This window comes from Suricata suricatta, chromosome 1, assembly GCF_006229205.1.
Source record: "Suricata suricatta isolate VVHF042 chromosome 1, meerkat_22Aug2017_6uvM2_HiC, whole genome shotgun sequence".
Taxonomy (NCBI): Eukaryota; Metazoa; Chordata; class Mammalia; order Carnivora; family Herpestidae; genus Suricata; species Suricata suricatta.
Genome location: NC_043700.1, coordinates 189,794,709 through 189,807,884, shown reverse-complemented (window position 1 = coordinate 189,807,884; position 13,176 = coordinate 189,794,709). Strand labels below are relative to the sequence as shown.

The following is a 13,176-nucleotide window of genomic DNA, read 5'->3' as shown; positions in this document are numbered from 1 at the left end:
TACGGCTTTGAACCCTATCTCCTGCTTATTAGCTGTGTGGCCTTGGCCAAGTGCCTTGACCTATCTGAGCCTCAGCTTCCTCATGTGGATGGTAATCACGCCTCCTCACTGGGGTGTTGTAAGGTTCAACTGGACCCTCACGTGTGATGTGCTACCAGTAAGCATAGGCAGCTGTTTTGTGGCCGAGTGCAGACCGTGAGAAGGTGCAGCGGGAGCAGGACCAGACAGAGGAGCCGGACGCTGGCTCGTATCTGACGTCCAGCCCTGGGCCTCATCTGTGGGGCTCGCTGACCGAGCGTGGGTGAGTGGAGGTGTTGTTCAGAGAATCCAGCTCAAAGCAGAGAATGGCATTCGTGTGTTTGGACCAAAAAGTCGTTACCCGTCACGAGGGTCTGAATCTCATGAAGGTGCTTCCTGGAAGGTACCGTGGGCCAGTGAACGCGTCCTGAAGACACAGGGCAAGGTGGCGTTCGGCCGTGACTCCTGGGAACGCACCATGTCCTGCATGCTAAGAAAGGAAGGGAGCTGGGCGTTTTAATTTTTTTTAATGTTTTATTTATTTTTGAGACAGAGAAAGACAGCATGAATGGGGAGGGGCAGAGAGAGAGGGAGACACAGAATCGGAAGCAGGCTCCAGGCTCTGAGCTGTCACACAGAGCCCGACGCAGGGCTCGAAACCACGAATGTGAGATCATGATTTGAGCCAAAGTCGGAGGCTTAACTGACTGAGCCATCCAGGTGCCCCACTGGGAGTTTTAAAAAAGGAAAGAAATCCAAGCTGCCTGTGTAGGGAGTTTGAGGACTGGGGCCCCTTAAAGAGAGAGAAAATCATTGACAATAGGAGGGTTTTGGAGTGTTGGCTGAGATCACAGGGGACAAATCACTTCCTTTGACGTTTCTCTTGCACCTAAGCATGGAGACAGTTAATGGCTTGACCCAACACTGCAGATTGTTGCTCCTTTATCTCTGGGGCATTTTCGAGTGAGTTGAAAATTCTGCTGACGGCAAACGATAGGCACCTTTCCTCCCACTGAGCATGAGAACGGCCCTCACTTCTATGAAAACACACGAATCGGCGTGGGGTGGCCAATGTAGAGAAAGTCGCTGAATGACATGGCCCTCTGAGACAAGACATACAGACCGATTAGCTGGTGCAGGGAGCATGGCGGGTGTGCAGTAACAGGAGGACTCCCTTTGTATAATAGCCCCTGGCTCCGTCCGTCCCTGCTACTCAAAGTGTGGTCCGTGGACCAGCGGGGGCCCCTGCTACTCAAAGTGTGGTCCGTGGACCAGCGGGGGTGGCATCACCCAGGAGCTGTTAGAAATGCAGACTCCCGGGGCTGCCCCAGACCTACTGAATCGGATTCTGCCTTTAACAAGATTCCCAGGTGATCTCTCTGCAGCTTAGAGTTGCTCAGTTTTGGTTCGTTGTGAACAGAGATCCATGGCTGGGAGCAGAGGGGAGCAGGGTCCTGTCTCTGTCTGCCTGGGCACCGTAACCAAACGCGGCAGCCAGGCCTTGAACAAACATCTGTGTCTCACGGCTGGAGGCTGGCAGTCCAAGGACAAGGGGCTGGATGATTTGGTTGTTGGTTGTCCTGGATTATGGATAGCCTCCTTCTGTGCCCTCAAATGGCCTGGGGTGCCCGAGGCAGGGAAAGGGTGATGAAGGAAAAGGAGGAAGCAGGTCAGAGAGAGATTGTTCTCTTCTTAGGAGTCCGCCAGTCCTACCAGATCAGGGACCCACGCCTTCTCATGCTCTCATGCCTTCTAGCCCTCCTGCCTCTCCCTGGCGCCCTGACTCAGCCCCCTCCAGGGCCCACCCCCTCGCTCGTCCGGGCTCAGTCCAGAATCAACAGCAAGTCCTAACACTCAGGCTTCAGCTTCTTCATCTGTCCTCTGGGCAACTTGGAGTGACGTCACCTCCAGGCACTGCCTTGAGGGTCCTGTGTCACTTTGCAGGTGGAAATGCTTGGCCAGACTCTCCCTGTGGGGGTCCCAGATGGCTCCCCCCTTGCTGAGCACCACACCTGAGAGTTCCAGCCGGCATCTCGGTGCCTTTGTAAAAGATGCTCAGACTTCAGAGCATGTCTGTTCCCTGCAACAGAATTTTCTGGAGCTGGGTCATCGGGGTTTGATGTCTGAGCAGAGGGGAGAGTTTCCTTACAGCAGGCTCGGAGACAACAGGGCAGCGGGAAAAGCGAGGCTTTGTGGCTTCCTGCTTCCCTTCCATGGCTATTTCCGGGTCAAGTACCTGTCAGGTGCCAGGCATGAGTCAGGCTATTGGGGCTGGGGCAGGGAGCAAAATCCCTGCTTTCATGGAGAGCATGTTCCTATAATCCAGGGAGGGGCACTTGCAACAAAAAAATGCCAACGATGTCAGAAAGGGTTAAGACAACATGAAGGGCTCTGTGCAGAGAGCAGCACGTACAAAGGCCCTGGGGTGGGAACAGGGCCATCGTGCTTGAGGTCTATAAGCCGTAGTTTTCAAAACTAGTATGTAGGACTTTAAAAAATCCGACATGGTACTTGTCACCCAAACACCAGTTTGTAAGTCTTCAACCCCATTTAGCAGATGGCCCAGCGGCCACGGCAGCTGGACAGAGGCCAGCCCCCAGGAACGGTGGCCCTTCCACTCGTGGCCAGCTCTGAGTTCACGTCCAATGCTCTGCTCTCCACCTCAGACTAACTCCCTGAGTTTCTGGCTTGCTTTTTGCCATTGTCTGTTCTAATTTGAAAGGGTCTTCAGAAATTTGACATTAAAAAAATAACACTGAAAAATCTGCATTTTTTTTCCCCAAAGAGAAAAGAGGGTTAAGGGCTCAAGCATTTCAAAAATGCGTTACAGTGATTTTTTTTCCTTCTGGGAACGTCAAATGCAGCATGTTGGTTATGGGTGCAAAGGGATGGGGTTAGGAGGGTAGGTTCTCAGGTCAGACAGGTTAAGATTCAAATCCAGCCCCACTTACAGTGTGACCCGAGCCTCAGTGTCCTCACCTGTAGAATGGGGACAGTGAGAGCAGCACGTCGGGCCGGGGTCCGTGGAGAATGTATATGCAACTCTGGGAAGAGTACTTGCTACATACAAACTAAATGCTGGGCACGTACGGGTTCATAGACGCCTCACGTGACCTTCCCCACCCGACGACCTTTGCTTTGTACTCTGTCACTTCGGAGCACCAAGAACTCATTCGACACATGCTTACGGGGCACGTGTTGGGTGCTGGGCTCTGTTAGAGAACATGGAGAAGGGAGGAGACAAAGCCTTGGCCTGGTAGAGTCATGTCTGGCGATGAAAGCAGGATGCTTGGGGGGGGTGGCGAGGACCTGAGGAGCGGGAAGGGGCCGTCCCCAACTTGAAGTTCCCCAGTCGTCCCTTCATCCTTGGGATAGAATCCAAGGCCGCGTGGGGCCTGGCCCTCATGACCCTGTCCCCTCCCCACCGCGACCCAGCCTGGAACCTTCTGTGCCCTAGTGGGGACAGGTTCCTTCTGTCATACGGCTTCCATTTGGATGCAGCCCCGAAAGCCGCCTGCCCACGGCCCCGTGTAACTAGCTGCCCCCGCCCCTCTCCCCCCCAATTTATTTCCTTCCTGTCACTTCTTGCTACCTGACTGTCTCCCCATTGGCAGATCAGCTCTGTGAGGGCGGGCCTCTTCGTCAAAGCCCAGAAGTTCTTCCTGGGACATTTTCTCAAGTCCTTCGAAAGCTATAAAGCACCGCCCTCCATCTGACACGGGAGAGTACAGGCCTTCCCCCACCTCCACCCCAGGGGCCCCACCTCACCCTCGGGACATGGGGTCACCGTGGAGATGTTACAGGAGAGGGGTTCAGATTCAAGAGATGACGTGACTCCCTACCACCCACTGGCCGGGAAGCTTGGGGCGCAGGACCCAGGCCAGAGTCCGGCTGAGTTCTGTGTTCATTTTGGGTGCTCTCTGCCTCCGCACCTTGCGAGGGGATCTGTGGGGGACGGTCACGGCCACACTGAGACACACACAGCTTCCCTTGGGTGGAAGGGAATTACGAATGTACGGGTTTCTGCATCCTTCACAGGCTACGTACTCTGTACCAATTCTGCCCTGAGCCCTTGGCTCAGATTCGCTTGTTTGGTCCTCAGACGTGGGCAACGCCATTGCCCCCAATCTACAGATCAGGAAACCAAGGCCCAGAGAGGCTGAGTCACTTGCCCCAGGCGTCAGCTCTGAGGATCAACCATTTTCTCATGTCTTTCAGGCCAATCCATTCTCTGATCCCTGTGTTATCTTTCCCAAATCAAATCCTCATTTCCCTGCCTGAAACCCATCACAGGATCCTCAGGACACCCCCAAATCTGTGGGCCCCCAAGGGGACACTCCAGACCCTCCAAGCTCCGCCTTCGTCCCCCTCCCCCCTCTCTCCCTGCACACCCTGTTCCCTCTGCCTGGGAGTCTGGCGAACCCAGGGTCCTGGGCTGGGCTCTGCCTCTCTGTGCCCCTCTGGCCCCACGGCTCAGCGCCCCCTGTCCTCCCCTCTGGGTTCCAGTGCACCCACCAGGGGTACCCACATAGGATAGCGCCCTGCCCCCTTCCCTTCCCCTGCCTGGTTTTCTCCGTGGTGTTTGTATTCATGCAGTGCCCCAGGTAGGTCCACATATTAATCCTTTTGTCCCAACCCTGACTGAACCACAAACTCCTTAGGGCCCTGGGCATAGTGTCCATAGAGGCGGTTCTCAAAGCGGGTCCCCAGACAAGCAGCATCTACATCGCTCGGGAACATACTGGAAACGCAGCGTCTCAGGCTCCACCCCCAGACACTGGGTTGGAAACTGGGGAGGGGGGGCACAGGAGAGAACGCACAGGAGGCTTCTCCGGGCCTGGCTAGGGGTGCGTGGAGGCCACGTGCTTATTTAGAAGGCCCTGGAGGCGGAGCGTTCTCTCCAGGACTGAGCTCGGCACCCACGTTCAGGCCTGGCAAGGCTGTAGGCGGCTGGGCAGTGGTCTCGGGGTACCAGCCCTCGAGGGGGTGACTGTGGGGCATGTGACAATCCGGTAAAGGTCACACTTGCGGGACCCCTGGGCGAGATGCTGTGCGGAACTGGAAGGAATGGATTTGTAAACCCCAGAGCGGGGAGGGGCGGTGAATGCCGCAAGGGACACGCAGCAGACCGGGCCCCAGGCAGGGTGACCAGCTGGTCCAGCTTCCCGGGACCGAGGGGTTTCCTGGGACCCCAGACTTCTAGCGGCAAAACCAGTAATGTCCTGGGCAAACTGGGCTGATGGGTCATACTTGAACTTGGCGCTGAGCAGGCTTCTAGGAGGGTGGGGTGCACGTGGCGGAGGGCCCCGCTTGCTCTGCCCCAGGTGCCCGGCTCCAGCCAAGGGATCTTGCGCATGTTCATCATTTGATGTCACTTCAAACCCACGCTCTTTATGAGCCGGCGCGGGGCGCCTCGGTCCATGCATGATGTTTCCGTCTTAAAGAGATCCTACCTTAAGAGTGCGCGCTGTGTAATTCCACTTCCTAGCGCCTTCCCGAGCAGGCAAGATCGATCCCCAGTGGCGGAGGAGGGGACGAGCCAGTCCGGTATCTGGACGCCACCCCACTTGTCTGCACACGCACGGCAAAGAGTAAAGAGTAAATCTTGATCCTGCAAAATGTACTTTTTCTGATGCACGAGGTAATGTGTTTCAGAGAATCCGAGAGTTGGAGGGTAAGCTGGAGGCCCAGAAGAGACACCTGAAGGAGCTGGAGGAAAAGGTAAGTGGGGCGCTCGGGCCCCCTCCCCCCCGCCCCAGGCTTCCCTCTGTGACAGGTCGCTGTCCTTCTGTGCTCTGGTTTTGCAATGCAAGGGGATGGGCTGAGCCTCCCGCCTCCCTTCTCGACCCCGTGCCCCCCTTCAAATGCTTTTCCAGGGAAGAAAAATGCATCTTGTCTAAGTTGGGAGCAACTTAGTGTGTGGGAACAGAGTAGGGTGGAGGCATCCCCCCTTCCCTCCACAAGACCTTCCGCTGAACCCATCTGACCCTAGTTCATGGGGAAGGACAAGGTGGCCTTCTGGATTGATAAGTCGGGTTGGGTTCACTGGGCCGATGACGTCCCCAGCGGGGACCTTGCTTACGTCCCACGGACGCTTCCCCTTTGAGGATTTCCATGTGCCAAAGCCAAGTTGTGTGTTCTTGGAAGTCTCTCCCCTCCCCATGGGAAGCAAGGCTGGCCTGTCCCATGGGGACACCTGTGTCCCTCTGGGTTACTGCCACGTGATGGGTGGGGAGACTGGGCCTGAGATAGGTTCAGACGCTGACCCTGATCCCACAGCTGGGAAGTGCTCCGGCCACCCCCGGGCCCCTCCAGCACGCCCCGCTGGGCCAGGCGGACAAGCGAGTGCCACTCACGAGCGTGTGCGGCATCTCTGCCCTGCTCTCACCATCTTCTGACATCCACCCGGTGGCCATGGATTCCTTAAGCCCGGGGACCACCTTGCATTCACCACTTCACCCGAGCCCGTTCTTGCCATGGGATAGGGCATCCTCACATGCTTGCCAGGTGAGGGATAGACAAATAGGGCAAAGCCTGTCATTGTGCGTGGGTGCCACAGAGGTAAGCCCACGTGTGGGAGCCACACAAAGGCTCTAGCCCCGTCTGGGGGGTCATCGGGGACAATGAGGGGATCCCCGTCTGAATTGCGAAGGCTCATGTGAAGTTGTCCCAGGGAAGAGGAGGGAGAAAGGGCATTTGTGGGCTTCAAGTGTTTGAGGCGGGTCCTAGGAGATAGGAAGCCAGTCCCCCTCCATCCCCAGTCGTGGACAAAGCAGGGCCACAGTCACGAAGGCACTGGAGAGCAGATTTCAGGGAGGACTTCCAGAAAGGGGATGACAGCCCCCTTCTCCTGGAGGGAATCAGACACAGTGAGCCCAAAGAGACAGGGCATCTCTACAGGCCCTAAGCCAGTTTTAGAAGCTTCTTCTCCTTTACCCCCCCCCCGGGGAGAGGGGGACGAGACTCACCTTCCTGCCTGGTCCCCTCCGGCCCGCACAACCAACAGTGTCCTCCAGGGGGCGGCAGAGGGTCGCGGCTGGAGCGCTGGCGCCCAGGAACTGGGGCCAGCTCTCCAAACCCTGCTGGAATTCAGATTTAAGCGGATTCCTAGCCTCTCCACCTTCCAGATGCCCACCCTGTGACCTCCAGGGGCTATTTGGAGGTCCCAAGGCGACCTTTTGCACAATCTGCCGCAAGAATGTCCTGGGCGTAACCTGGGTTTGCAGGCAGGGGCGCCTGGGCACCCTGGGGGGTTTATGGCTCTGTCCTGCCCTGGGGGCTCGCATCTGCACACCCTACCTTCTGTGGCTGTGAGGCTCCGCGGGAGCACGTATGTGGAGATCTGAGCCCCAGGCCCAGACACTGGTTTGTAGATCACCGACGCTGATTCTACCTCTCAGCCCCTCAGCTTGGCTTTAGGACTGGAGTCGGCAAAATGGGTCACGGAGCAAGACATGAGGGCAAAAGGACGTAAAACGTGCCACGGTTGTTTTGCAAATTAAAGTTTTAAAAGATGGGATCAGCACACCCATAAAATAACGCCAGCTGCGTTTTTGGTTAGAAGGAGGCGATGTTTGAACCCCCTTTCTGTCTCTTTCCTACTCTCTTCTCAAAGCAAATGTGTGTGGGTTGGTCTGTCTCCTTGGGTCTCAGAAAGGAGTCGCGGAGGCTGGCACACAGAGCAGGGGGGTTCCTGGTCTGGTCAGTAGGACGGGCAACACCCAAACATTCACATGTGCCGGCGTGGTGTAGCCATGGGAGCTCCTGGAGGGACTCCAGCCACATTATCGGTGGCTCATGTCAGTGGCCCTGGCAGGTCCTTCTCCCTCCCTGGGCCTCAGTGCCCCCATAGAAAATGAGAGCTGGGAAGGGCCCCTGGGTGGCTCAGTCAGTTGAGCCTCCGACTTCAGCTCAGGTCTCGATCAGGTTCTGAGTTCGAGCCTCACGTAGCCCTCACTGCTGTCAGCGCAAAGGCCGCTCCAGATCCTCTCCCCCTCTCCCCGCCCCTCCCCTGCTTGTGCTCTCACAAAAATAAATTAATATTTAAAAACAGAGTGAGAAAATGAGAGCTGGTGACTCTGCTCCAACTTCTAGTGATTCTACAACTTGTGTAAAACTTGGTGGCTGCCTATTTGGATTTTTATTTTTTCAATAAATAATTTAAATTATTAAATAAATAATAAAATAAATAATTTAATTAAAACGCTTATTTTGGGGGGGGGGAAGAATGATTTTCAAACCCCCCAGATGTTTGCTTAATGAGCAAAACAAGTCCTGAATGAAGAAAGAGAAGTGTACTTTCTTTTTTCTTAATTTTTAAAATGCCTTGCATTTATTTTTGAGAGGCAGAGAGAGACAGTGTGAGCATGGGAGGGTCAGAGAGAGAGGGAGACACCGAATCTGAAGCAGCCTCCAAGCTCTGAGCTAGCTGTCAGCACAGAGCCTGGTGTGGTGCTCGAACCCACGAACCATGAGAATGTGACCTGAGCTGAAGCCAGTGCTTAACTGACTGAGCCACCCAGGCGCCCCGAGAAGTGTACTTTCAAATGGACCTGTATAAATTTTCCTTTCTCCAAAGCCATTTTTTTCCTGCTATGTTTTTTTCTTTTTCTTTTCTTTTTTAAAAATATTTATTTATTTTTGAAGGAGAGAGACACAGAGTGTGAGCAGGTAAGGGGCAGAGAGAGACAGACCCAGAATCTAAAGCAGGCTCCAAGCTCTGAGCTGTCAGCACAGTCCGGCATGGGGCTCGAACCCATGAGCTGTGAGATCCTGACCTGAGCCAAAGTCAGACGTTCAACTGACTGAGCGTCCCCAATTTTTTTCTTTTTAAAGCAGACTCATTGAATGGCCCGTAAGATTTTAAATAATGATCTCTTGGTTGGGCAGGGATGGTGTCAGGGGAGGGGTTTTGCTTTTTGGCAGGTTGGTCTGGGTGACCTGGGACCCCAAATGAAACCCCCATCCTTGTGCGCCCGCTGTGTCTGGTGTTTGGTGGAGGCCACCAACCATGACCATCGGAGGGTCCTTCCTCCGTTTAGAAAGTCCTGAAATACAACAGGGCAACCGTGTCCGGGGGTGACACTGCATGTCATCCCCCAAAGCCTCCAGGTCCGTCTGAACAAGCAGGGTGTTGGGGAGAGAAGTTGGGGGGAGGTAAGCCTGGAGGACTTCCGGAGGGTGGGGCCCCAGTGAGGTCAGCTTCTGGAGCTCACTTCCTGTCGCTCCCTCCGACCCTGGTGCGCGAGTTCTTGTGAAATATGTCACTGAATCCCATACCACATATCTTACATCTTCTTTTCTTTTCTTTCTTTCCCCCCTCTCATTTTCTTTTGGTCTTATTTTATAGTTTTTGTTCCTTTTTTTGTTTTTCTCACTAGCATTCATTCTGTGGCCTTGATGACGTCCGTGAGCAAAGAACTCGGGTTGGTATCCTTTCAATTTCATTGATTAAAAGAACGATGATTTTTCTGAGAAGAATTTCTCCCATTTCTGACCATCACATTTCTTGGGAGATGAGGCTCCATGGGAGGTGGCCCGCGGCAGATTCCTCAGCTCTCTGGCTCCCCGGGGAAGCGGGGAGGCACCTAGGGGTCACGTGGCGAGTCCCATCCCGTGGGAGGGAGGTTGGGAGAGCTCTTTGTGGAGAAGGGCCAGTGGGATGTCTAGGTGGCCCTGTTGTATTTCATCTTCCTGGGGGGGGGGGCGGGCAGTTGTGGTTTTTTTCCAAAGTGTCTATTGTGGCTTTGCTTTCTGGTGTTCTCTATCGCCTGTGGACCAGACCATAGCTTCTGGGGTCAGGGGCTTTCAGAAGCAGGAGACTGATGGGCAAGTCCATGACCTGCATACAAAATACCCAGGATGCCTGTGTGAAGAGCCCCAGCTCCCTGCTGCTCCCTGCCTGGTTTTGACACCTGTGCCGTGCTTGGGGACCTTAGATGGAAGCCATCGGGGCGGGTGGTCCTGCTCTGCCCTGTGTGTCCCCGGGGCCCCGATCTCACCCGAGTTCCTGCATGGGCACCCATGTCCTTACCCCATTCTCTTCGTCTTGACTGCCCCCCGGGTGGGGGGTTTGCCAGAGCCTCTAGGGTCTGCCCCTGAATCTAGCCCAGGCTGTGAGCCCTGGGGATAGATGTCCTCAGTGCCCGCCAGCTGCCCTGACCCCCAGGCCGAGTTCTGCTGCTGGGTCCTTCCCTGCCTGATGTTCTCATGGAAACCCCGAGCCTCCCTCCTGCACACCAGGGCTTCGCCGGGGACCTTCTGTGTCCCTGGGTCTAGGGCCGTGCCTGGCACGTGGTCAGTGTCGTGAGGTGTTTGTGCAGTGAGCAGAGGAACGATCCCGGGTCTCAGACGGGGTGGGTGTAGGTGCTGGAGGACGGCCATCCGAGTCCTGTTTCCTCCTCCCCTGCATTGTCTGGGAAGTCCTTTAGTGGGCTACGAGGGGGAGCTTAGGACAGCAGCAGGGTTGGAGCTGGGGGGCCGGAGCAGATAAGTCAGGGGCTTCTCCAACCATTTTCATTAACCTTTGATTCTTGTGTCATTTCAAATTATGTTTTTTTAATCTTACAGGATAGAAAAAGAGCTTATGGAATAAATTGAGTCCCTACGGCATCCCCAATCCCACTCAAACCAAAATTCAACAGCAAAACAAGCTACTTCAAGCCAGAGACTGAAAACAGAATTCACGTGTACCCAGTGAGGAGGCCTTTTGCACCTACGGCTGGGTCCTGCCTGGGCCGAGCTGTTGGAGCCCCAAAGATGATTGGGGAATTTTGTCAAGCTCGGGGCCACATCTAGGTCCTCACTCTGGCACCTTCCAAGCCCGAGGGGCAGAGACCTGAATACCAGGAAACTAAGTGCAATTACTAGAAGCTGAGTCACTGGGGTGCCACTGCACTGTCAGGGGCTGGGCCAGAGTCCTTGTCCCCACACTGCTGCACACTCCCCTGGCCGCGGCAGTGTGCCCAGCTGGACACAGACTCATGTACATATGTCTCCACGAACTGTGCTCTGTGTATCCCGGAATCTGTCAGCCAGAGTGAGCTGCAAATGTCCCTTGATCTGAACCCAAAGTCAAGCCCCAGTCAGCAAAACCTTTCAAGATCCCTGTGCAGCTGATCTGGCAGGTGGTGACCAAAGTGGGGGGGGGGGGAGAGCAGGACTCTAACCAGGGACAGGAGCCTTGCCCACTGCGGAGGGCGGATCCAAGGATCTCAGATGTCCAGGAAAGAAGCCAAGACCCCATCACTCTCCTGGATGTGACGTGGTGAAGGCCTCCGCACGGCTGTCCATGGGGCGAGGACAGAGAGAAGGTGCACGCAGTCCCCGACCGCCCCGCTTCCGCGCTGTCTTGCATCTAGGTTGTAATTTGCAAGACGCTGTCGAGGGAAGATGCAGGAAGGTGGAGTGTTCTGGGGAGCAGCGGTGGGGAACTAGGCTCCCCCTGCATTGGCGTGACAGCATGGCTGCCCTCTCTCAGTTGTGGAGGAGGGAGCCCTTCCTGAGACCGCCTGGAATGGAACCTCCTAGCAGGGAGGCGGGGCAGCAGCTGCTGAAATTGCGGGCCCCCAGGCAGAGCCCAGGAGAAGGGGCCGGGTGGCACTGGCGGGACAGGTGGGTGAGGGGCTCCAGAAGTCCCTGCTCACGCGACTCCTCTCTCCAAAACTTCTGGAAGGAGAGAATTAGAGTAGACGAAGGACAACAGGAGGTGGAGAAGGGGAAGGAAGCAGAAGCAGCAGGAACGGGTCGGTCCCAGGGACAGCACGGTTGGCTGCTCCGTGGCTGCTGGGCTGTGAGAGTGACCCGCGGGTTTCTGGTAAGAAGAGACGTTGGAGGAAACAGAAGTGACTGAAATTCAGGCCGCAGAGGGGTCGGCGGAGCTGAAAGTTCTCAGAAAGGCAAAGCTGAGGATGGAGAAGGCGGTGACCGTGTGCACAGCCAGATGGGGAAGGATGTCCAAACCACAAAGAATCGAGGGGGCTCGAAGTGAACACGCACAGGACGGCTGAGGAGCGACCCTTCTCTTTTGAAATCTAAATCCAGAGCACCTGCCCCTCGGTTCCCACAACTTACCAACATCCAGTGACCAAATGTGAATCAACTGTTGTCTTTGCTTGGAGACAGGCATCTGAGCATCCCCCGTGGTGATGGGAGTGTGGGACCGGGCAGTGAGGGCAAAGGAACACACATTGGCTTTACCCGGGGCCCGGCAGCATGGAGAGCCACTGCTCTGCTAACTCAGGGGACAGAAGTCCGGGAGTGCACACGGCTCTCCGGCAAGCATTTCTGTGGCACCGAGGGTCCACCCCCTCCCCACTGCCGGAGCATCCAGGAGCGCGGTCCTCAAGCCCTCCTGTGCGCATCTTTCTGTCCGCTCGGCTCTCCCACTCAAGACAACAGGACGGGGATGGTGTTGGCTTTGACGTCAGACCCACGCGGGCCCACCCCCAGCCTGGCCCCTTCCCTGCAGTCGATGCTGGCAAAGTTTTTGCCGCTCTGAGTCTTAATTTCTTCTGGGGGATGGGGGTGAGAGTCCCTCCGCAGCGCCTCACCCCTGCTCTCTGCGGGGCACAACTAGACAGTTAGACCCAAAGGGCTTCCGGACACTGGCAGGAGATGCGACAGCCACGTGGTTCCCTCCGCGGGACTCGTCCTCAAAGGAGACCCAACAGCCCGCGGGGGACCGGGAGCCATTCTCTGAGACAGCTCGGGTGCAAGGGAGTGAGACCGCACAAGCAGGTACGGAGCGGCCCGGCGTCAAGGCCCAAAGTCCCCCCTAGGAGCCAGTGACGGTCCCAGGCGTTGCTTCCGAGGTCCCTGCCGGGGACAGGCCAGGTTCCAACAGCCCTTGTGCTCAGGGGGCCTCAGAGCTCTGGTGGCTCACGAGACGTGTATCTAAACCGCATCCGCGCCCATGGCTCCCTGGACAGGGGTCCGGCCCCGCCCCTCGGGGGTGGGCGTGGCCTCGTGGCTCCGCCCACGTCCCGCGCCTGCGTGGTTCCCAGGGTCGCAGAGCTCCGAGGTCAGCCGATCCCCAGGTCAGCGTCTCGTGCGGAAAGAAGGGCTGGGTCCATCCTTTCCCACCACCCTCCTGGCAGGATGAAGGGAGAGGCGGTCAAGTTCCGGGCACGGGGTGCAGGCTACATGCGTGGTTTGCCT

The 13,176-nt window shown here is 56.3% G+C and overlaps 1 protein-coding gene across 1 annotated transcript in view; it reads left to right on the top strand.

Annotated features, from left to right (window-relative positions):
* The first annotated feature begins 10,612 nt into the window (after window positions 1–10,612).
* Window positions 10,613–13,176, top strand: part of C1H4orf50 (chromosome 1 C4orf50 homolog) — a 53,338-nt gene continuing 50,774 nt past the window's right edge. The window contains exon 1 of the mRNA XM_029952460.1: window positions 10,613–12,756. The gene's annotated coding sequence lies outside the window, so the exon portion shown is untranslated. The remainder of the gene's footprint in view (window positions 12,757–13,176) is intronic.